Raw genomic sequence first — 22,177 nt, forward strand, 5'->3', positions numbered from 1 at the left:
ATCTATATCCTTGATAGGAAGTCTCACACTGTTAATATCTCAACCCTCTTCCCATAATCAACACAATTTTGATTAGGGTTTCAGGAGTTTTTTATGAATATTATCTGGCTGATTTGGAAATATGATATGGAAGAACAGAAGTCCTGCGGAAAGCTGGGTGAGGAGTTAGATACACCCTCACTGATACAGGACTGAAGCAACATGACTGGCTGCAGACAAGCAGGCCACAAGCCCTGTAGGGACAGAACCTACACAGGCTCATGCATTCAGGAAAACGGACAAGCACAACTTCGTTAAACTGGGGGCTTCTTCCCCGGGGTTCACCCCGAAGGGCTGATCTTCTACGATTTCCACCATGCAGCTTCCTGCCCTCTCACTTCCTGCTAGACTTTGGTGTTCTCCATACTAGCAGGGAACTGGGGTGGTCAGGCCTTCAGTCCCCAGAGGCCCCTCTCCTGGTCATAGTGCACAATACATGTCCCTGTGCAAAGGCTCCCCTTCTGCACGACCTTCTTCCATTTTCCCTCTGGGTCCACTTGCCTCCCTTGATCTGCAGAGTTAGAAGTGGTCAAGGTTCCCACCTCCTGCCAACCCCAGGCCCCTTCTTAGATTCTGCTAGCCCTGCCCTCTTTATAAATAGTACCTTCATTAAATTCTCTTTTTAAAAATAGACTTGCTTTTAGTATTTTTATGTATATGTAGGGCATGTGTGTCTGTGTCAGTGAATGCCACATATGTGGAGGTGCCCATGATGACCAGGAGAGGGCATCAGCTCCCCTGGAGCCAACTGCCCAGCCTGACTTCCTGCGATTGATTCCAGGACACACATGCTAGAGAGAACCAAGTTCTGCAAATTGTCCTCTGACTTTCACATGCAAACTGTACACACACGCACACACACCATATACATGCATAGATACACATGTGCACATACACACATGCACACATTCATACACAAAAATGTAATTTTTTAATTGATAAGTTGGACTTGTTTAAAGTTGAAAGTTTTTATCTAGATGCTGTTAAGAACAGAAAGAAACAAGCCACAGAATGGGTGGAGATGTTTTCAGTATATATGTCTCCTATCCAAATATACAAAAAGCCCCTAAATTCAGCAGTTAAGAAACAATAGTTTAGGACTGAACCATCCACCCTCTGATCGTCCTTCCTTTCGACTCTCAATATGGTCTATAGGTTGTATCATAGGCCTTGTGAGCTTTTGGGTTAGTATCCACTTATTAGTGAGTATATACAATGTGTCTGGTTATTATTTTGTGCTGGGTTACCTCACTCGGGGATGATATTTTCTAGTTCTATCCATTTGCCTGCGAGTTTCATGAAGTCATTATTTTTAATAGCTGCATAGTACTCCATTGTGTAAATGTACCACATTTTCTGTATCCATCCTTCTGTTGAGGGACAACTGGGTTGTTTCCAACTTCTGGCTATTTTAAATAAGGCCGCTATGAACATAGTGAACATTGAGGGAGGAACAGGATGATTATGGGAGATGGAAGGAGAGGGGGACAAGGGAGGGGGAAAGGAGGGGGAGGAAATAAGGGTGGCAGTATCGGAATCTGGAGGAGACGTGAGAGAGGTACCGAGGATTAGGAAATTGAATATAAATAGGTAGCAGGGGGATGAGGAACTAGGGATAGCCACTGGAGGGTCCCAGACACCAGAGAAAGATGAGGCTCCCAAGACCCAATGGGGGTGACTTCAGCTGTAATACACAGAAAAGGGGAAGATAGAACCTGTGGAGACCGTGGCCCTGGTCCAGGGATGGAGCCACCCACCCATCTCAAGTTTTTTTTTAACCCAAAAATGTTCCTGTCCAAAGGTAGAACAGGGACAAAAAAAAATGGAACAGAGACTGGGGAATGCCCCACCTGGGGATCCATCATGTCTGCAGACACCAAACCCAACACTGTTGCCGTGGTCAAGAGGCATTTGCGGACAGGAACCAAGTGTGGCAGTTGCTGGGTAGGTCTGGCCAGCAACTGACCAAAGCAGAAGCGGATGCTAGGAGCCAACCATCAGACTGAGCTCAGAGACACCAGCGGTGGAGCTGGAGGAAGAACTGGAGGAGCAGAGGGTGATTCCAACCCCACTGGAAGAACAACATAGGCTGGCCTGACCACCCAGTTCTCCCAGAGTCTAGACCACCAACCAAGGGGTGTACCTAAAGGGATCTTTGGCTCCAGATACATATGTAGCAGAGGATGGCCTTGCCTGACAGCAATGGGAGGGGAGGGCCTTGGTCCTGAGAAGGTTTGATGTCCCAGAGTAGGGGGATGCTGGAGTGGTGGGGTAAGAGAGTGTGGGTGGGTGGGGGAGCACTCTCATACAGGCAAAGGGAAGAGGGAGGGCAGATGTGGGACTGGGGAGTTGGTGGAGGGGTAACCAAGAAGTGGAATATCATGGGATGGGGGGGTTGGTGGAGAGAATAAAGGGGAAGTGGGATATCATTTCAGATGTAAATGAATTGAATGATTAATAATAATAATAAAAGAAAAAATAAGTAAATAAAAAAGAAACAACAGTTTAAAACCAGGCAAAGTCCCAATCAAACAACCATCAATAAAGGCATACAGATGGCAGATAAGCACATGAAAAGACTCACATTTATATGTCCCTACAGAATTGCAGATTAGAATGAGATACACTAGCTGCTTATTAGGATGGCTGACATCCAACCCCTGACAAAGGCAAAGGCTGATGAGGGTGTGAAGCCACGGGAGGTCGCATCACTGAGGGCACAAGGGAAAGCAGCAAGCTGGGAGGGGGTTTGGCAGCTTCTTACAGACGCTGCCCTCATTACATGGTCCAGAGATCCCACTCTCTGGTGTTTACTTGAAAGAGCTGAGAAATTGGGCTACACAAAGCCTGTGTGTGTTGCTTATAGCAGCTTTTAAAGATATGTAACTGCCAAAATGTGCAAGCCACTCAGGTGTTCTTCAGTATGTGAAAGGGTGAACCTCAGAACTCGAAGCTGAACAATGAATGCAGCACTAATCGGTGGTTTAAAAGGCCACAAGGAGACCTAGAGGAAACCCACACGTTTCTAGTGACAGAAGACATCCCTGGAAAGGCAAAACCACAGGGCCAGTAGTGGGGCGGGGGAAGGGCCAGTGTTCGTAAAGGACGCAGAGAAATTGAAGATGGATCGATTTCTAGGGCAATAAAATAGCTCTGTGGCTATGTGCTATCAAGGTGAACAGGTACACCATGCATCTGCCAAACCCCACAGATACATGCACACCAACAGCAAATGTTAGTGTAAATCATGGTCTCCGTTAGTATTAAGTTGTTATCAGGGGCCACTTGTTCTCATAAACGCGCTACACAGGTGCAAGATGTTGAAATTAGAAGAAACTGTTTTGGCATGTGGAAGACAAAAAATGGGAGTTTTCTAGCACTGTCCAATATTTTAAAAATAAAAGCATTTTTAAAGATGCTAAGCCTCATTGATCGTGACAGCAATCCAAACAAAGCTGTGAAATGATATCACTGAATGCCTGCCCAGAGAGGCCCAAGATTAAAAAGGACCAAGGTGTCTAACACGGGTCAAGATTTATTAATATACAGAAGTAGGAATCTAATAGAATTGTTACTACAAACAGGAATTTGCTGAAGCAATTTACAGTCCAACATCGGTGAAGATGAATGGAAGGTGTATTCCATTCTAGGAATATACCTCACATAAATAGACTCTCAGGGATGCTGGGAGGACATAAGCAAGAATGTGACAGCAGTGTCACTCATAAAAGCTTCTCGAAGTCAAACCTGGAGAGTGTGAAAGACAGGGACGCCCACCTAAGAGTGAAGATGAAACAGGTTCCACAGAATGGCTCAGTGCCCCACCTGTCACTTGCTCTGTCTTGACGACTGGAAGACACTATTCTTAGTCCACTATTCCTTTATGCGTTTACCTGTGTACTGTGGCCCATATCAATCGGTTTCTTGGATACATTAAAAAATAATGACAACTTCCCCAACCATTCATATATATATATATATATATATATATATATATATATATGTGTGTGTGTGTGTGTGTGTGTGTGTGTNTCATATATATATATATATATATATATATATATATATATATGTGTGTGTGTGTGTGTGTGTGTGTGTGTGTGAATATATATGTATATGTATATATATATATATATATATATATATATATATATATATATATCATTATAACAAAAATTTCCTATGATTCACTGGTACAAGAGAAGATGTTTATTTAGAGGGTATTATCTGGACCTACCAGAGAAACTAAGAACAAAGCTCAGTAGGTAGAAAATGTGGGATCAGGTGATGAACAGGCAACTGAGTGAGGCTACTGGGGTATCTGGGTTATATCACCCCATCTCCTGCAGATGTCAGAGGCTCTACTCCCATCTTGTCCTCACAGATCTTGCATGGATTGTCTATGATGTAACCATTGCCTGTGAGATGCACCTAAGATCAAAAGCTTAGGATGAGAACTTCCAGTTAGCTAAGGGTAAGTTGGATATGCCCAAGAGGCCAGGGACCAAGAAAGGGAATCTGTGGCTTTTCTTAGTGCTTAAGATCTGCATCTGTCACTAATGACAGAGCCCCAAAGATAAGACCATGTGTGTCTATTGCAGATACATACTGCAAATGTGCGCTAGCTTTTTACTGCACCCCACTTGAGTCCTTAGATCCATGTGAAGGGACAAAGTAACTGGCCAGAGAAAAACACATAAATTGTCTAATTTCCCACCTTTTATAGTGGCATAGATAGACTGAGGCTTCAGATTAAACCCCATCAGTTAGGCCTGCTAGTCTGTACCAGTGTCAACCAAATCTAGAATTGCAAGGAGGATGTACATGAGCAAAGGTCTTTGGGAAGAGTTCAGACACAAGGCCTAGCAATTCCAGATGGAAAGCACCAATTGGGAAGATTCAAAACCAAGATATTAAAAAACTGCAAAAGGGCTAAGACCCAGGAGTTAAATAGGAACCACAAGAAAATCAGAACAAGTCAGGAACAACCGAAAATACTGAAGGCAAGGCACTTACTTCTTCAGTGGCTATTCACAACTAGCTTCTATGGCCTTCTGGTTGCATAGTGATTGTGATATCCACCAGCCTAATCAAATGGGGCCAGGTATTTGCTCGTGTGTAGCAATAGATGGTATCATTTCACTATAAAGGTGATAAGAATGAGGCTAGCAAATAGAAAAGCTACTGGCCCAGAGCCACATAGAATAGACCGTAAAAAAGATGTTTTTAAATGGCAGTGAATTCTTACTGTCCCTGTATACACAGCCGACTCTGATCTGGTGTCCCTCTCATTAAGGCTTCTCCCATTCACGTTCTTCTGTTTGGATCTGAGCTTGGGTATAAAGACATCAGCCTAGCATGGCACAAGGAGTAGATAGGTAGTTGTGCGTCCGTTTGTCCTTTCTTGCTGCTAATCCCGTGGGAAATAATTGGAAGGAAGCCCAGGCTAGCCTCCTAGAGGATGAACGACTACCAGGGACAGGCCCAGCCATGCTGCTGCTGCTTTTTGTTGGTGGTGTTTGTTTGGTTGTTCGTTTGGTTTTTATGTCGTTTCCATTATTGTTCAGAGAGTGGGGCTAGTGGATGAGGAGCCAATCGCCACTGAAAATTATGTCTCAAATAGAAAAACAAGGACGAGCCCAACCTGCCACACAACTCCTTTCCAGTGGGATGGGCTGTAAGAAAAGGACAAGCTAGGAACCAGATCACAGCCTCTGTTGCTAGGCAGGGTATAGATAGGGCATCCCTGCATTGAGTTGCACAGCTTCTGGAAGCTCATGGAAAACAGCTCTCTCTCTCTCTCTCTCTCTCTCTCTCTCTCTCTCTCTCNCACACACACACACACACACACACACACACACACACACACACTCCACAAAACATTTGACAGTTGTTGCTGGATGATGATTACAAGACCATGACAGTAAAGTCATGAGGGGACAGATTCTCCATGCCTCACCACTTGGGATGCAGGATGAGTCAATTCTTACATCCTGGACACTGATGGAAAAGCATCCCTGGGGTTGTATCCCCAGGTGAAGAGGTAGAAATAGCCACACCAAAGAATCCCAAGCACTGTGACCACAGAACTCTTTAACATCAGATAACGTCCATCATCCCTGTCTTTTTTTGGTGTGAGAATCAGTGAGAAAAAAGGGAAGGTGGGCTGTGACGTGGGCTGAACAAGGGAGTTAGAAGGGTCTGTGAGCTGTAGGTCTTTAGCAAGCATCTGACACGGCTTCACGGTCCTAGGCTGCCTCACTTCTTTGAGGAAACCTGCACGAATGAAGATCTCTTAGTAAAAGAATTGCTGAAGACAGATGATATCAAATTATCACTTTGTGACTGCACACCTAACGATGATGGACAGCCAGCTACTCATTCAGGAGCAAGTCATTATCTTACTGTTCACGGCAGTCTGCTCAGGAAATAAGCCCATCAAAGACAACAGAATGTGGCCCAGGGGGGCTAAGAAACCCTCTCCTAAGACAGTCTTTCTAAGATCTTGTCCTAGCAGTAAGAGCACACTAGCTGCTGTTCAGTCTTTGGGTATGAAAACATTTCAAATCTGAGAATCTTCTGAGGAAAAAAAGAGACAAACTTTTAGGCTTCTTAGTTACACCAGAAGCTTCCAACCATTCAGTGCTTGTGGTGCCCAGAGCCAAAAGAAACATCTAACCATTTCATTAGCTGAAAATAAGTTATGCACATACATTAAAAAGAAAAGGTGTGTATAACTAACCACAGTTACTTCCTAAGGAGCCATGTGTTCTTTCTGAACACTGCACAACTTCTCAAGCCTTACCGCCAGTCTGGACAGGACCTACCTCCCCCCACCTCAAATTCCTGCTCTGTGGTGATTTTCAACGGTGCTTCCATCATGCAGACAGCTTTGATAGGGTGCTATCATGTTCAATTTCTTTCACATAGCGTGAGATACATATCAGTTATTCCGAATGAGTCTCTAGGCTCCTGTGCATTCCCAACAGCAGCCTGGCACCTTGGTGCAGCACTGGGTTTACAGAGTCACACCTCAGCAAGGCTAGGCTGAGCAGCAGGCAACATGCAAGACTCAGCAACAATGCTGTACAGAGGGTAGAGGAAAAAGATGGGGGCATGGGCAAAAGTGAGGGAGGTAGTGAACAGGCTTTGGTGCAAAGGCAGGTAAAGGATGCGAACCTCTCTGAAACTCCCTTTTCCAACTGGGAGGAGGGGTTTAACCATAGCTGCCCTGCTTGTCTTAAGCGTCCTCATTGGTTCAAAAGTAGTCGTGGTCTTGAGACATTCTGTAAGCCTTAAAGACTGGTACAAATGCTGGCCCTGCACACAGCAGCTGTGCCTCTTCCTCCACAGAGACACTTGGAGTCTTTCCATCCTTCTGATGCTCTGCGCCCAAGCACTCTGCCACTGCCGAAGAATGTGACCGATCCCAAATGATGCTCAAAGCACACTCTTGCCTTTGATAACACCCTGTTGATTACTAACCATGGCCACTGTCTACTTCCAAAGGAGTGGTCATTATCTCAAGGGCAAGGTTAGGGTGGGTTTCCATGTCCTGCATCACCCAACCCTGGATGTGGGACCAGCACTACTAAAATCCTAAAACCTCATCAACAACTTCATCACCCAGCACTGGGCCTCGACTGTAGAGGGTTCCTATCAAATATGGATGAAGAGGAGATTGACTGTGCTAGAGATTAATAATGTGGGCAGGTACCCGTCAAAGCCATTCATAACTGTAATTGCTCATGTGTGTATTTTCATGAAAGCAATTTTGTGTCTGTCAAGATTGTTCTTTCTCCATTAATAAAACCATAGGCTTGTATTTGGGTTGCACGAGAAATATACTCTGAAAATATGGATCTGAACTCTAGCAAAGACTTTGCTTTCCCACTAAGCCCAGAGGAATGCACTGTTTTGTGTGGTGTGTGCATTTGCATGTGTGTGGTGCATGTGTGTGGGCATGCTTGTCTAGGCCTGAGGTTGATTCTGTGTGTCTTTCTTGATCACTCTCCCTCCGTGTTGTGTATTGAGTCAGAATCTTTCTCTCTCTGAACCCAGAGCCCATGAATCCAGCTCGTCTGTCTAGCCAGCATGCTCTGAGAATCCTGTCTCTGTCTCTCACATGCTGGAACCACACACAGCCTGCCATGCCCTCTTGGCTTTTTAAGTGGGTCTTGTGGATCTGAATTCTCAGGCTTGCACAGCAAACACTTTACCCATTTTACTGCCTGAAAATGTATTATTCAATGGGAGCAGTCATCTGATCTTTTGGCTTACTTCTGTGATTTTTTCATAGATGACTGCATAAAGTATAGTACTGTGCAGAATTTGTAAGTGTAAGCTGTGTGATCCCCATCATTAACATAGGACCCTAGCAAATATACAGGGAACAAAAGGTGGACCCAGGACCTGAGGACACTATAGTTCTATCAGACTTATTATAGCACTAAACCCCTGCTTACTTGAGTTAAACTAATATCAGGGATTACAAAGAGAGGAGAAACATGGAATGGTATACAGGAATGAAGCATGCTCTTGTGAATGCAAGAATCTCTAAGGATGCATTCTTGTGGCCATTGCTAAGAGACAGTGAGAGCATTACTTGAGGCAATAACTGGACAAAAATGCTCAGGTAGTCCTTACAACAAATTCTGAGCCACAGGATCGATATCATGACTCTTTCTTTCCCTGACAGCTCTGAGTCAGGCACATCTGGAACTTGAACTCGCACTAAGATTTTCCATACGTGGAGCGTGTATAGTAGTGATAACGTTTAATGCCTTACTAGCTACTTTGCATCTTAGATCTACCCTTGTTAGGGGCATGAGTAAATTCTTGCATGGCTTGGCGGCATAGTCCTATAATCCCAGTACTCAGGAAGTAGAAGCAAGAGAGAGTTAAACGTCATCCTTGGCTATAAGTTTGACATCAGTCTGAGCTACACAAGACTCTGCTGTGATACTACTGATAGCCCATCTCCTGTTATTGTCACACTTAGCTTTGTATACACAGTCTGTCACTTAACACTACCAACAACTCTAATGAGAGAAGGGTTGACACCATTTGATAGTCATGAAACTTGGGAATCAGAAAGGAGAGATGATGTCCCAAATCAGTTAGCTTTAGACATCTAGTACTAGAATTAGAATCTGAATCCAGGTCTTACTAGAAATCCTATATTCTCACAAATGCCTCAGAGCTACAGAGTAACCATGGAGACTGTCTACAGAAGCAAAGCAAGACTCCGCATCCTAGTGTTCAGTAAGGACCACCCACCTGACAGATGTCAGGTGAAAGATGTCAGGTGATGATGTCAGATGGTAGATTGTTGTTTATGGACCCTCCCTAGGGAATCTTTAAAAGCCCAACCTCCTGCCTCCTGGTTCCTCATCACTGACTGAGTCATACTGCCTGCTCATCTTAGTGATCAGAATAGCTTTGTGTCCAGACTCACTGGGGACAAGTGATTTGTTCCTCATTCTTTCGCATCACTGACAAAGAAACATTTACTCTAGGAGCCTTGAAAAGAATCTTAGAATAAGGAATTTTGTCAGGACAAAAGAGCCTACTATTTAGGGAGTAGTTCCAGGTTACAGCATCCTAAATGCACAGGAATGTCAAGTGCAAACAATAAGAGGCTGTAGGATCACACACAAAAACAGGCTTTAATGTTTCTCAAGGGCGAGAAGAACTGGTTAGGTTTTCTTGCTGCCTTCACAAGCACCCTGTACATACACAACAGCATCTAATATAGGAAGGGATCTTTCACTCTCACTCCCTCTCTCCCCATGTCCCTCAGATCAGCAACATGCAGGAACCTCAAATAAGCCCTTACAAGGAAATGAGGTCACTGTGACTTTATACAACCAATCAATCACTCAGGATTTGCTTGGATGAACTCACTTATTCCTGAACCCTTAAGGTTGAAGGGATGGAAGATTAAAAATAAATAAGAAGAAAAAGAGGAGGAGGAAAGGGGAAAACAACAATTCCTTAACTACCCAACAGTGTTTCTGACAAAGTTAAATGATTCTATTTGCTGACCACATTAATTAAACATTAAAGTTATTACAAATGCAATATGGCAGTATGGATAGACTACTCAAACTTAGTAAGACAGAAAAGACTAGGAGACAAGAATGCATGTGTAGAAGCAAATACAGTAATAGGACCACAGTGGACTATCAAGTGCCCGGATGAAGTGAATTCACTGATGTGTTACATGGGTGAGTGGCTTCATTTTCCAAATTCTAAATAGTCTTCAATGTAATTCTTAAACATGTTTAACATGTTAACGTGGTAAGGTGAATAATCTGGTTGAGATACTGTAATCTGGTTGAGATACTGAAAGGCAATCATAGTTCACTGTCTGCTAGCTGAGGTCAGGGCTGAGAGATTCTTCTGGAATGATGCCACCGTGGAGGGAGTAAAGCCTTCAGAACACCTAGGCACCTGTCCGAATTCAAGCCTGCCTTCTGTTTAACCAAAGCGTGAGAAAAGGTGACTCATAGATGTAAACTGAGTGTGAAGAGTTCATTTTATGTGTTGGCCTGACATTTAGTGCAGCCTCTTTGTGCCACCCAGAAGTCACCTCTGAGGCCCTGAGAGAAACTAACTCTAAGCCTAACCCTGAAAACACAGTTATTGTTCAGAGCCACAATAAGAGGTGTGCATTTAGACTGACAAGTGGATTTTAGTTGCCAGTATACTACCCACAATCTCAGAGGAGAACACTCTGCCTGAAGGTGTTGGTTGGTGGCCCCAGAGCTTCTCATCTGGGGAGTTCTGAGTAGTAAGATCTCAAGGTGAAAAGCAGCAGATTCTAGGTATTGGCAGCAAATCCCTCTGGACATACCCTCAATGGTCTTGGGGAGAAAAGGACTCACATAAAACAGAGGCTCTGGATTGACTGCCTGAGGTCCAGGGTGAGAAAAGAAAGTGGTCACTCATCCCTCTAGCACCCACTAATTTCTTTCAGAGGGATGAGCATATTCAGGAGAGCTACAGTTGTTGGTTCCCCTCTGAATGTCTTCACTCAAATGCCTTTGTCTCAGGCATACTGATATCAGCATGACATAGCTAGAAACCCCTATTTAAAAATGACATTGAAATCTGTGCTGGCTATTTTCCTGCCAACTTGACACAAGTTAAGAGTTATCTGAAAAGAGAGAACCTCAATGGAGAAAATGCCTCTAGAAGATCCAGCTAGAGGGCATTTTCTTAATTAGTGATTGATGGGACAGGGCCTAGACCATTGTGGGTGGTGCCATCCCTGGGCTGGTGGTCCTGGGTTCTGTAAGACAGCAGACTGAGCAAGCCATAAAGAACAAGCCAGTAAGCACCCTCCTCTTAATGGCCTCTGCATTGGATTCTGCCTCTGGGATCCTATCCTGCTAAAGTTCCTGTCCTGCTTGAGTTCCTGTCTTGATGTCCTTCTATAATGGACTACAATATGGAAATAAAAGCCAAATAAACCCTTTCCTCCATAACTTGATTTTTGATCATCAGAGTAAATTGGTTTCATCAAAACGATAGTAACCCTAATTGTGACAGGTTTTACTACTGTTGCGGTGGTGGTGGTTGTTTTGAGACAGGGTCTCACTATATAGCCTTGGCTGGCTTCGAGTTCACTAAGTAGACCAAGCTGGCCTCGAACTCAGAGATCTGCTTCATTCTGCCTCCTAAGTGGTTGGAGCACATTACTCCTTTTGCTAAGGCAAGAACATTTAACTAGAAAGTTGAAGTCCTAATAATAGGCTGTAGGTCACGAACCAAAATAGGTTGTATGTTTAATGCTTCCAGGGGACAGAAAAAAACTGACTTATGTTGTCCTGTCTTCACGCGCACCATGTACAGATAGGACAAGTTCATCTGCTCCGGGAGGTTGGGAAGGAGGCGGGCATTGAGCCCACTAACCATCTCTATCTAATCTGAAGCTTTGCTCCCATGCTTGCGACAGCATCACTGATAATGCTCAGACACAACAATGTCCAGAAGAAAGAGGGGACATGTTCAGTCTCCACATCTGCTTCCTTTTGACAATAAGGACGACTTCCAGAAACATCTAGAACACTTTCTTTTAGAGCTCTGACAATAACTGCATCAAAATGCTTTTGCCTAAACTAATTATTGTCAAAGGAGATAAGATGGATACTTTGAAGTGTGGAGGAGTGGATTCAGCAAATGGAAGCAGAATTCTATTACTGTAGCAGAAGGAATTAATTAGAGTGTCACTACATCTATCTAACCTCACATGTCTCACCTCATATCTAGGTGTCCAGGTGCCTGCCTCACCTGAATGGCATCCTTGTTTTAATTGACTTGATTTCCAGTCTACCCAGGTAGCTCTGTTTCTCAGAGATGGCTTATTTAGAAAACATCCCTCCTTCCTTGAAGTGTGCCATGAAAGTCTCCTTGGGACTAGACTCCTTCCTCTGCTGTGTCTTCCTTCACTGCTCTCCTTGCCTTTGTCCCCCTTCGTCTTTAGTTGATCATGTGATCCATCTTCCCCAACCAGAGAGCAAGCACGATGTGCAGCTTATGATCCTCTCCACACGGTATCATCTCTCTTTCTGGCACACTGCCCTTGCTCTATTGTTCGGTTACAAACCAATCAAATAGCATCAAATAGCTGGGCTCTGACCATCTGTCTAGTACTTCAAGCTCTGCCACTCAAGTCCGATGTCTGTGTTCTTAGTTACCAACCCTCTAAGGGAGCATGAAGCATGCTGGGTTGGGAGGCTGTGTACTCTATTTGCCTTCAAGCATCAACTCATGATGAAAGCCTGCATTCTTGGGAAGTTACTGAGCAGCAGAGTTGGACCATAGTTGGACCATTGTGAGCATCCCCACAGCTTCTTCCCAAGCCTAGAGGACCCAAGTCATCCCATAACAACTGTCTCAAAAGCACATGACAATATAGGAAATGGGCCAGTTCTTCAGTACTGACTTCATGCCCAAAATTAAACTCAAACAGGTTCCTTGCCTTGAGGAGAGCTGACCTTGGGATGTTTTAGTCTTTGGGATCTCCAAGCTTTTGTTTCAGAATTCCACTCTCTTCATGCAAACAAACACAACCTGAATGCCTATGACAGAGATGTCCTGTGTCTCTGCCTCTGCAGCCATGACCTGTAAGCCCTCTGTCTTCATTCGGATTTCTATTATTGTGATGAAACGCTATCACTAAAAGCGTCTATTTAATCTTACAGCGTGTAGTCCATCACCAGCCTGGAACGTCAGAGCAGGAACTTGGTGTCAGGAACTTTGAAGGACTTACTGGCTTGCTTCTCATAACTTGTTTATCCCGCTTTCTTATTCCACTGATGACCACCCCCACTAGGGGTGGCGTCACTCACAGTGAGATAAGTCTTCCCACATCAACCAGCAACTAAGAAAATGCATCACAGGTTTGGCCACGGGCTAATTGTGTGGACACAGTTTCTCAACTGAGATTCCCTCTTCTAAAATTATGCTTGCCTGTGTCAAGTTGACATAAAACTGACCTACACGCTTTATGACTCTTCACCTGCTAATGATATCCTCTCAGTCTCTTAGCTGATCCGACTCCACCCCAAACACTCAGGCTAGTAAATGTTCTCTGAATCTACAAATGTCAAAGAAAACCAGAGTCGAAGAATAGCCAGCACAAAACAGCAGGATGTTATTTAAGAACTATTAATTACAGTGGGTAATAAGAGACCCGAGAACCCTGGAGGACACCTTAAAAGCAGAGTTTAAACAAGTGGAAATGTATAGCCAACAAGCAAATGTGAGTGATCAGCAGTTGGAAAGTTACCAGGAGGAAGTGGTAATAGCCACCCGGGCTAGCCTGACATCACAGTGGACCTAGGCTAGCCTGACATCACCAGCCCTGGGCTAGCCCGACATCACCAGCTTGTTGCTGAATGTGGGCCAGGGTGAGACCTAAGACACAAGCAGATGCAAAGGGGCAGTGATTCTCACTAAAGCTGACTTGATGGGTTTCTTGAGGAAACTGTGTTACAGAAAGAGAAATCCAAAGGTCCTAGATGAGAAGGACACCGGGAAGAGCCTGATACAAGTTTCACCAAGTGTCAAATTTTTGTTTCAACACAGTAGTGCCTGACCCAGGAAATGGTTTGTAACCAAAGCAATTTGAAAAGGGGGGGGGTAGAACTTTATGTGGTTAGGTGCTTAAGGATCTCAAAGTGTACATTGTCCAAGAGACTATCCACGTGACTACTGGTGTTGGTCAATTTGGAAAGAACATGGCTAGGCTTTGAAGTATGACAGATAGGGGTTCAAATCTTAGCTCTCCACCAATAGCTGTGTGACCTTGACCATGACGGCAAGCTTCTGCTTCCTCATCCCTTAATAGCAGCGCGACCTTGATGTCTTTTTCTTTTTTTTCTTTGGAGACACCATTTCTCTGTTGAGCCCTGGCTGTCCTAGAACTCACTCTGCAGAACAATCTGGCCTCCAACTCAGAGACTCACCTGCCTCTACCTCAAGTACTGGGATTAAAGGCATGCCCAGGCCGGGTGTGGTGGCACACGCCTTTAATCCCAGCACTCGGGAGGCAGAGGCAGGCGGATTTCTGAGTTCGAGGCCAGCCTGGTCTACAAAGTGAGTTCCAGGACAGCCAGGGCTACACAGAGAAATCCTGTCTCGAAAAACCAAAAACAAAAAACAAACAAACAAACAAACAAAAAGAGTGAGGCAGCAAACTGAAGTCTCCAATTGTTTACCCTGACGGGGTCTCAGAGGTCCTGGGCTGCTGCCCCTACATTTAAACTGTAAATATATATATATAATCTGATTCCCTATGAAGTAAATGGCAAACATGAAAGCTGGCCCATGGAAGTGGGACCCAGGAGTCCTGAATCCGGTGGTCCTACTACCCACTTACAAGACAAGGGTGTTTGCAGGTTCCTTTATGGGTGCAGGAGAAAGCTCATCGTATGGATGAACCCAGGAGAAGACACCAGCACAGCAAAAGCTCTGCTCCCTCTCCTACTAGGTCCCCTGAGACTTGCACCCCAATTCGCACCCTAATTGCACTGTTTCTCTCCAGTGTTTTGGGGTGAGTCTTCATCTTGCTTAAGCTCTGCAGGGATTTCTGAACTGTCCTAGAAAGGCAGGGCTGTGGAGAGTGGAAGGAAAGGACACCGCCTCAGCACCGGAGAGGTCACCTAGCTAAGAGGGCAGGCACCCAGTGTCTCTCCCAACCACACGGCCCCCATCTCGGAGTAGTTCTAGCATGCTCTCCAGAGGCCTGTGCTGTGAGGGGGCGGGGCCAACTGCTCATTTGTTAGTGGCTGCAGTAACTACAGACAGGGAGCAGTGCCTACTGGACCTGAAGGAGGTAATAGAGCAAAGACCGTCCTTGGTGGTGTCCACTGAAACGACAATCAGAACTCTTCCAAATAATAACAGGTATTTATAGTAGCACAGCCCCGCCATGGAAATAATATGTGTGTCATAGTGAGCTGGATGTGCATAGATGTGGCAGAGGGAAGGTTCTAAAGGTGAAATGGGAAAGATTATGTAAGATACTTAAAGCAATAACCCAAGGCCACAGTGATTAGTAACAAGGGCAGTGCTGCTCTGAGCCTAGACAGAGCTACTAAGCAAATACTTCTGTAGAAGTGTGTGTGTGTGTGTGTGTGTGTGTGTGTGTGTGTGTCTGTCTGTCTGTCTGTCTGTCTGTCTGTCTATGTGTGTCTGTGTGTTTTAATAGGCATACACATGTGACCTTTTCCTTCATAGTCTCTTGGCTTAATTCAGGCTAATGCTTGACAAAAGTGACCCCAGATACTGTGCTTGCTTACACCAGAATCTTCCATCTATGCCCATCTTGTTTCCTGCACATGACTTGCACAGCCCCACTTGGAGACTATCCACGGGGTGGGGGTGGGGGGACACAATGGCCATGTCATGTACCCAATGCTGGAGATAAGTGAGAACACCCAGGTTGGACCTTCATATGTGCAAGTCAGATGAAAGTGAGTTCTAGGTCCTGTGCTGACTACGTCTGTATTCATTTAGTCACTACTAGGAGTTAAGTTTGTGGCAGTCAGAGTCTTAAATTAGCCCTCAGGTCCCCATCCTGTAATATGTACTCGGTAAAATGTCTTGCTTTCGATATGGAAGGACCCTGTGTTTACTATGGAGTATCACTTTCTTGGTTAGGTCCTATGAGTCTGTCATGGTAGACAGTAGCTGACATAGAATTAATTCTCTTGCTGGTTTTGGTGACAAGAGCTGCAGTATTGTGAGGTCACACGAAGAGGAGCTGAGGGTGGCATCTAAGAGCTTGGAGAAGTCTCTAGCTGACATTAGAGCTATAGTCATGACTGGATTCTGCCTGTCACCCAATTAGCTTGGACAGAGACCCTGAGTTGCAGAGGAGCTCTTCCAGACACTTCAGTGTTAACTTTGAGGCCCTGAGCAGAAAACCTAGATATGTGCTCCTGACTTCTGACCTGCAGAGATTTTGAAATTGTCAAGAGTGCAAAGTCACTGCATTTGGATTAATTTGATATGCAGCATTAGAAAACTAATACAGCGTTAAGAGTTAAAATACTTGAGAACCAGCCATGCATTATCAAAGCCAATCAGAGTGGACACAGGCAGAGAATAACTTAGAGGTGATGGACAGGGGCATACAGTCAGTCATAGAGGAACCCATTCATAGTCCAGGAAAACGATGCTATCCGTGAAACTAACGAGCTAGTAAGAAGAGGCTTAAGGTCTGATTACTCTGTCTGTAGCATTGACAATGCTTTTCTGATTGAACCCCTTTCTAAGTCATAAGTTCATCTTATCTTCCTCTAAAGCCTCATTATCAGTGAGAACTAATGAGTTAGTAAGAAGAGGATTGGGTTCACATCCAAGGCTCTTGGGAAGCAATTTAGTATGGTAGTAAAAAGCAAGGCTTTGAGATGGGCAGAGGGCTTGGAAAAGCACCCATATGGGTCTAAACTTGCCTTGGGGCAATAATGGGGCACTATTGAATCTCCAGAATAAAATGGTCAGGGCTTGGCAGTCTTTAAAGCAACAGCTTTCGACCTGTGGGTCACAACCCCTTAGGGCTTGCATATCAGATATCCTGTATATTAGCTATTTATACTATGGTTCATAACAGAAGCAAAATTAGAGTTATGAAGCATGAACAAAGTAATTTTATGGTTGGGGGGGGTCACCACAACATGAGGAACTGTATTAAAGGGTCACAGCATTTGGAAGGTTGAGAAGCGCTGCTTTAGAGGAAGATGAACTTGTGACTTGGGAAGGGGCTCAGTCAGAAGAGCAGAAGCATTATGTGTGATACAGCAGGAGTAAGCAGGCCTTAAGTTGCTCTGCTAGCCTTCTGTTACTCTGACAGCCTGAGGCGATGAGCTCAGGAAGGAAGGTTCACTTGGGCTCAGTCTCTGCATTGCCAGTCTACGCTCAGCGGACTCATACTGATCTGTAGAGTATGTGATACAAAACCATTGGCTTCATAGTGGCCAAGAAGCAGAGAAGAAGGATCTAGGGTCCCAACGTCCCCTCCAAAAGGCACACCCTGTATGACCTAACTTCCTCCTATCAAGCCCCACCTCTCAGAGTTTCCACTACCTCCCAAGAACCTTTGGGATCTAAAACTATGGCAGTCATTGTGGGAACTGGCTACAGAGCCTGTGGAAAAGCTGTGGTGGTCTGTCTCTGGTGTCAGTTGTGGAGACAGTGTAGTTTGACCCTGACTCCCAGGAAAGCTGGGCATGAGGTAAGAGGAGCAAAGACAAGGGAAAAGCCATACGGATAAACCAGACTCCTGGACGACAGTTTGGGAGCCCTCAGAGAGAAGCGCGCCTGCCTTTCAACACCCTGGGGGGCGGGCAGGGGCTGCAGATGTCAGCACAGTAGGGACGCTGTGGTACATGGTACCACAGGAGGGCTAAGGAGAGGAGGTGCAGGCACCCCTGGGAGCGCTGGCCTCAGATGCTGACAAGGTGAGGCAGCAAGGTGAGGAGAGGTGTGAATGCTCAGTGGGCGCCATATTCAGAGCTTCCAAATCTCGGGACAATGGCTCTTACAGACCATTAACCCTAACTCGAACTGCACAGGAAAGGGAATTGTGGGAAAGAACAATTTGTAGCTGGCTAAGTTGATTTAGTCCAAACCACTCATCCTAATAATACGGATAAAAGTCATAAAGGGTTGGGATTTAGATATGATTTCTTTGTATGCTTGGCGGGTGTGTGTGTGTGTGTGTGTGTGTGTGTGTGTGTGTGTGCTACCCCCTTAGGATCTTGGTCCTAAACTTGCTCCCTGTATTTTTGCTGTCACTTTGCAGCAGCATCTCTGACAACCCAGTCCTTGACTGCCACAGTGTTCCAGCAATCACAGGGTGGTATTCTGCACGCGGATCCTAGATGCCACCCTTAATCCCGTCCTCCTCCATCCTCCACTACAGGGTTTTCTAAACATCCTGAAGATGTCTCTTCATGATCCTTGGCTTGCCCCAGGTCAGATCTTTGCATGGATCCCCTCTGTGTCACACCCCATCAAAGGTTTGTTTGCAGCCTTTGATGGAAAGCGGGTTAACTAAGTGGTTTGTTCAGTTGGTGGATAGTAGAACCGTGGAGCTGTGATGTTTCCCTGTGGCTGTGGCTTCTGTGTATTGGTCACTTGAACAATAGGTTATGTGTCTTAGGGAAAAATGGCTAATTTCCCATGAGTGGCAGTAGGACCTGAATCCCTTTTTTGACTATGAGCTGTCTTTGCCTGTGCACTTTAACATCCATTGGTGGATCTTGTCTTTGGGGACCAGAGCCATGAAAGAGCAAGTGCTTTTCTACTTCTGTGTATAATAGTCCCCCACCCTAGACCTTAGCATAACTGACACCATGATGGCAGTACCACTCAGGTCTTGGAACCCAGTGCAGAAGCAGCATCACCTGCCAAAATGAAAACAAAGGCCTAACCCACCAAAGCCCATAGTCCAGGGAAAGCCCCTACATGTACTAACCTTGATCTTTGGTATCTGTAGTTCCGCTTCTGGATAACTGTTCTGTCATAGGTGTGTCGACCCAAGATGTGATTTTGTGTTTAAAAGCTTACTCTGAGAAAGGCTTGGAACTGCACTTGGGTCCCAAGAACCCTGCGTAGTTGCCAGTCAGCTAATATTTTCTATCAGCTAATACTTTCCATTGGCTCGAACCTGTGTCCAAGTGATCTTTTTGGATACCTCACAATGTGTGTGTGTGTAGGGTTGTGGGTCCCATGTCTGTTCTGTCACAGGCCTTGGTCTCTCAGAAAAGCAGGACGCAGGAAGTTGACCCTTCTTACCCCAGGCTGTCACAGGGCAGGTGTTGGGCTCTAGGGAAACCCCAGGACACCACTCCAGGGATGGGAAAGTGCAGTCTGAGGTACAGGACAGTGGGATCTGACCCAGGGATCCCCGGGTCTGCAAAGAGGCTGGGGCTATGGGGCTCTCGGGCTCTCAGACACCCAAGCACCCTGGAAACCTCAGAAGAGCTGAGAAGGGAATGGGGGCTGCAGGCTGGATCTAGCTGAGGGCCGGGGGGGGGGGAGCTCTGGCTGGTCCCTCAGGGAAGTCCTTAGCTCGACAGCTGCAGGCTTGAGTTTCGTGGTGGTCATGGCTGGGAGTTCAGAGAGGCCTTCTATAGGAGATTAGATGGCTGCTCTATAGGCAAAGGCCTTCTCCTTGGCTGCCTCCCACAGCAGATCTTCATGCAAAAGGGGAAGTCCATGGTTTTAAGGCATTTATTGTCATGGTGGAAAGCGGATGTGTAAAACCATACCCCACTTCTCAGGGCAGGCCTGAGGTTAAACACCTTTTGCAGGGAAGAGTGTCTGGGAAGGAGAGTTTATTGGCTAAGCTTCTAGGCCTTTGGGTACCTCATTAAAATGGAGATCTGTCTTAAGTTTAAGTGATCACAGGTCACATCCTGTACATGTGGAGGGGCTTGGGGCATTGCCTTTAGTGACTGATGGCCACAAATCTGTGGGGGGCTGCAGCTTGTGACAGGGGCTTGGTACCCAGGAACAGGCAAAGCTCCTACCATCCCTTCAGGGTCTCTGCAGCTTTTAGCCTTAGTTCAACCAGGAACCAGGCTATCTTTCATGGTCCCACAAGAGTGTGTGTGTGTGTGTGTTTCCACACCTGTAAAATATAAGTGGTAAGAATTTTTTTAAAAATCATGAGGCGAATTCAGCACTGAGCCTGCTTGACCCGTATGAGGAACTCTGCAAATATTAGCTTTTATTACTGAGACATATAAACCTCTCTGAGAAGGGAGACAATGACAGTTTAATCTCCCTGGTGATGTCATGGTCTCTGACCCTCACCCTCCTGACTCTCAATGCTGAACATGCCATGAGCTGCCCATCACCAGTTTGATGGCGTCTCCCTTGCCAGCTTTCTGTCCTATCTATGTCAATCCCAGATGCCATCCTCTAATGCTGGCCTCTGTGGATGTGAGGCAGTGGGAACAAACCTAAGAAATGAGCTGGGCTTTAGCGCATGGCAGGAGGTGCCTGAGAGGCAGCCGACAGCTGTTCTGGAAGTGAGCAGGGGAGGTGGCAGCAGCTGGTGAGCTGCCAGGGAAACGGGGGGGGGGGGGGCGCAGATTTGTACCTTTGTCACATAGCTGTGGGCCCTATCCACAACCCAGCCCCATTCTCCTTGCTCAGCAGCTCAAGGAGATGACCCTTACCACTATATACAGACTTTTAAATAGCCACAAGTGCCCCAGCAGGAAAGCTTATAGAGACCAATTAGCCACTGAGAAAACAAGAGGTCTAAGCGGGGGTGGGGGGTGGGGGGGGTGTTTCGGGGGGTATACTTCAGCATGCCTAAAACTAAGTTCATAAGAAAAACTCGTATTTGATCAGTAGAGGCAGAAAGTTTCCAGCTCAAGTAAACAGAAGCCTACACTCAATCATAAAGACAGCCAATTTCTAGACTTTGACACGCTGCAATGGGCACATGCTCGTGAAGTCACTGGTCTTCCCGTGAACCCCATTATTCTGAAGCAGCTGGCTTGGCAGAAGATGGTCTTTCTAGACTATTACAGCACTAACCAAATGGCAACATTTGTAAAACTAGGGCAAGATTCCCTAGGAGGCTGCATATCTCCCAATTAGCATCCGATATGTGGTGCTGTTTTTCCAACAGCCAGAATTCACAAAAGCAGGAGTGGATCCATCGCCACACACTGGTACCCTTAGCAACCTACTAGCAAGATGCTTGCTTTCTTGCTCCTTTCTAGGTAGCTCCTGGTGCCAGAGGTGCTAGTCAGGGTGCTAGGCCAGCTGTGGGCCCTGCGTGCCAGGTGAAATGTGCCCATTGGTGCAATAACAACATGTCTGGCTTGGGAGTAACAAGCTATTTTCTGATTGGATTTGAGGAGAGAATTCACTCCTGGTGCTGTAAACCTATAGAAAGCCCATGACTGGCAGCTAAGAGATGAATTGGTTGCTAAGAGTCTGCTCTTCAAGAGGACCTGGGTTGAATTCCCAGCACCCACAGGCAAGTTCACAACCATCTGTAACTGCAGTTTCAGGAGATCAGAAACCTTCTTCTAGCCTCTTCAGGGCACCGCGGGCATGCATATGTACATGTAGTACTCCTATATACATGTAGACAAAACACCCACACACATAAAATAACAAGTCTTTGTATACTGGCTGGTTTTGTGTGTCAATTTAACACAAGCTAGAGTTATCACAGAGAAAGGAGCCTCCCTTGAAGAATTGCCTCCATGAGATCCAGCTGTAAGGCATTTTCTCAATTAGTGATCAGGAGGATGGACCTATTGTGGGTGGTGCCATCCCTGGACTGGTAGTCCTGACTTTGGTGATGAACAGCAATGTGGAAAGTGTAAGCTGAATAAACCCTTTCCTCCCCAACTTGCTTCTTGGTCATGATGTTTGTGCAGGAATAGAAACCCTGACAAAGACACTTTGTTTAAAAGACTTATTGGCTGAGTAGGTTATAACCCTTAGTGAAGAAATGGCAGGATCGATATGCATATAGACACACATATGCATATACATATATACATATATACATATATACATATATACATATATACATATATACATATATACATATATACATATATACATATATACATATATACATATA

This window comes from Mus pahari, chromosome 2 (genome assembly GCF_900095145.1).
Source record: "Mus pahari chromosome 2, PAHARI_EIJ_v1.1, whole genome shotgun sequence".
Lineage (NCBI taxonomy): Eukaryota > Metazoa > Chordata > Mammalia > Rodentia > Muridae > Mus > Mus pahari.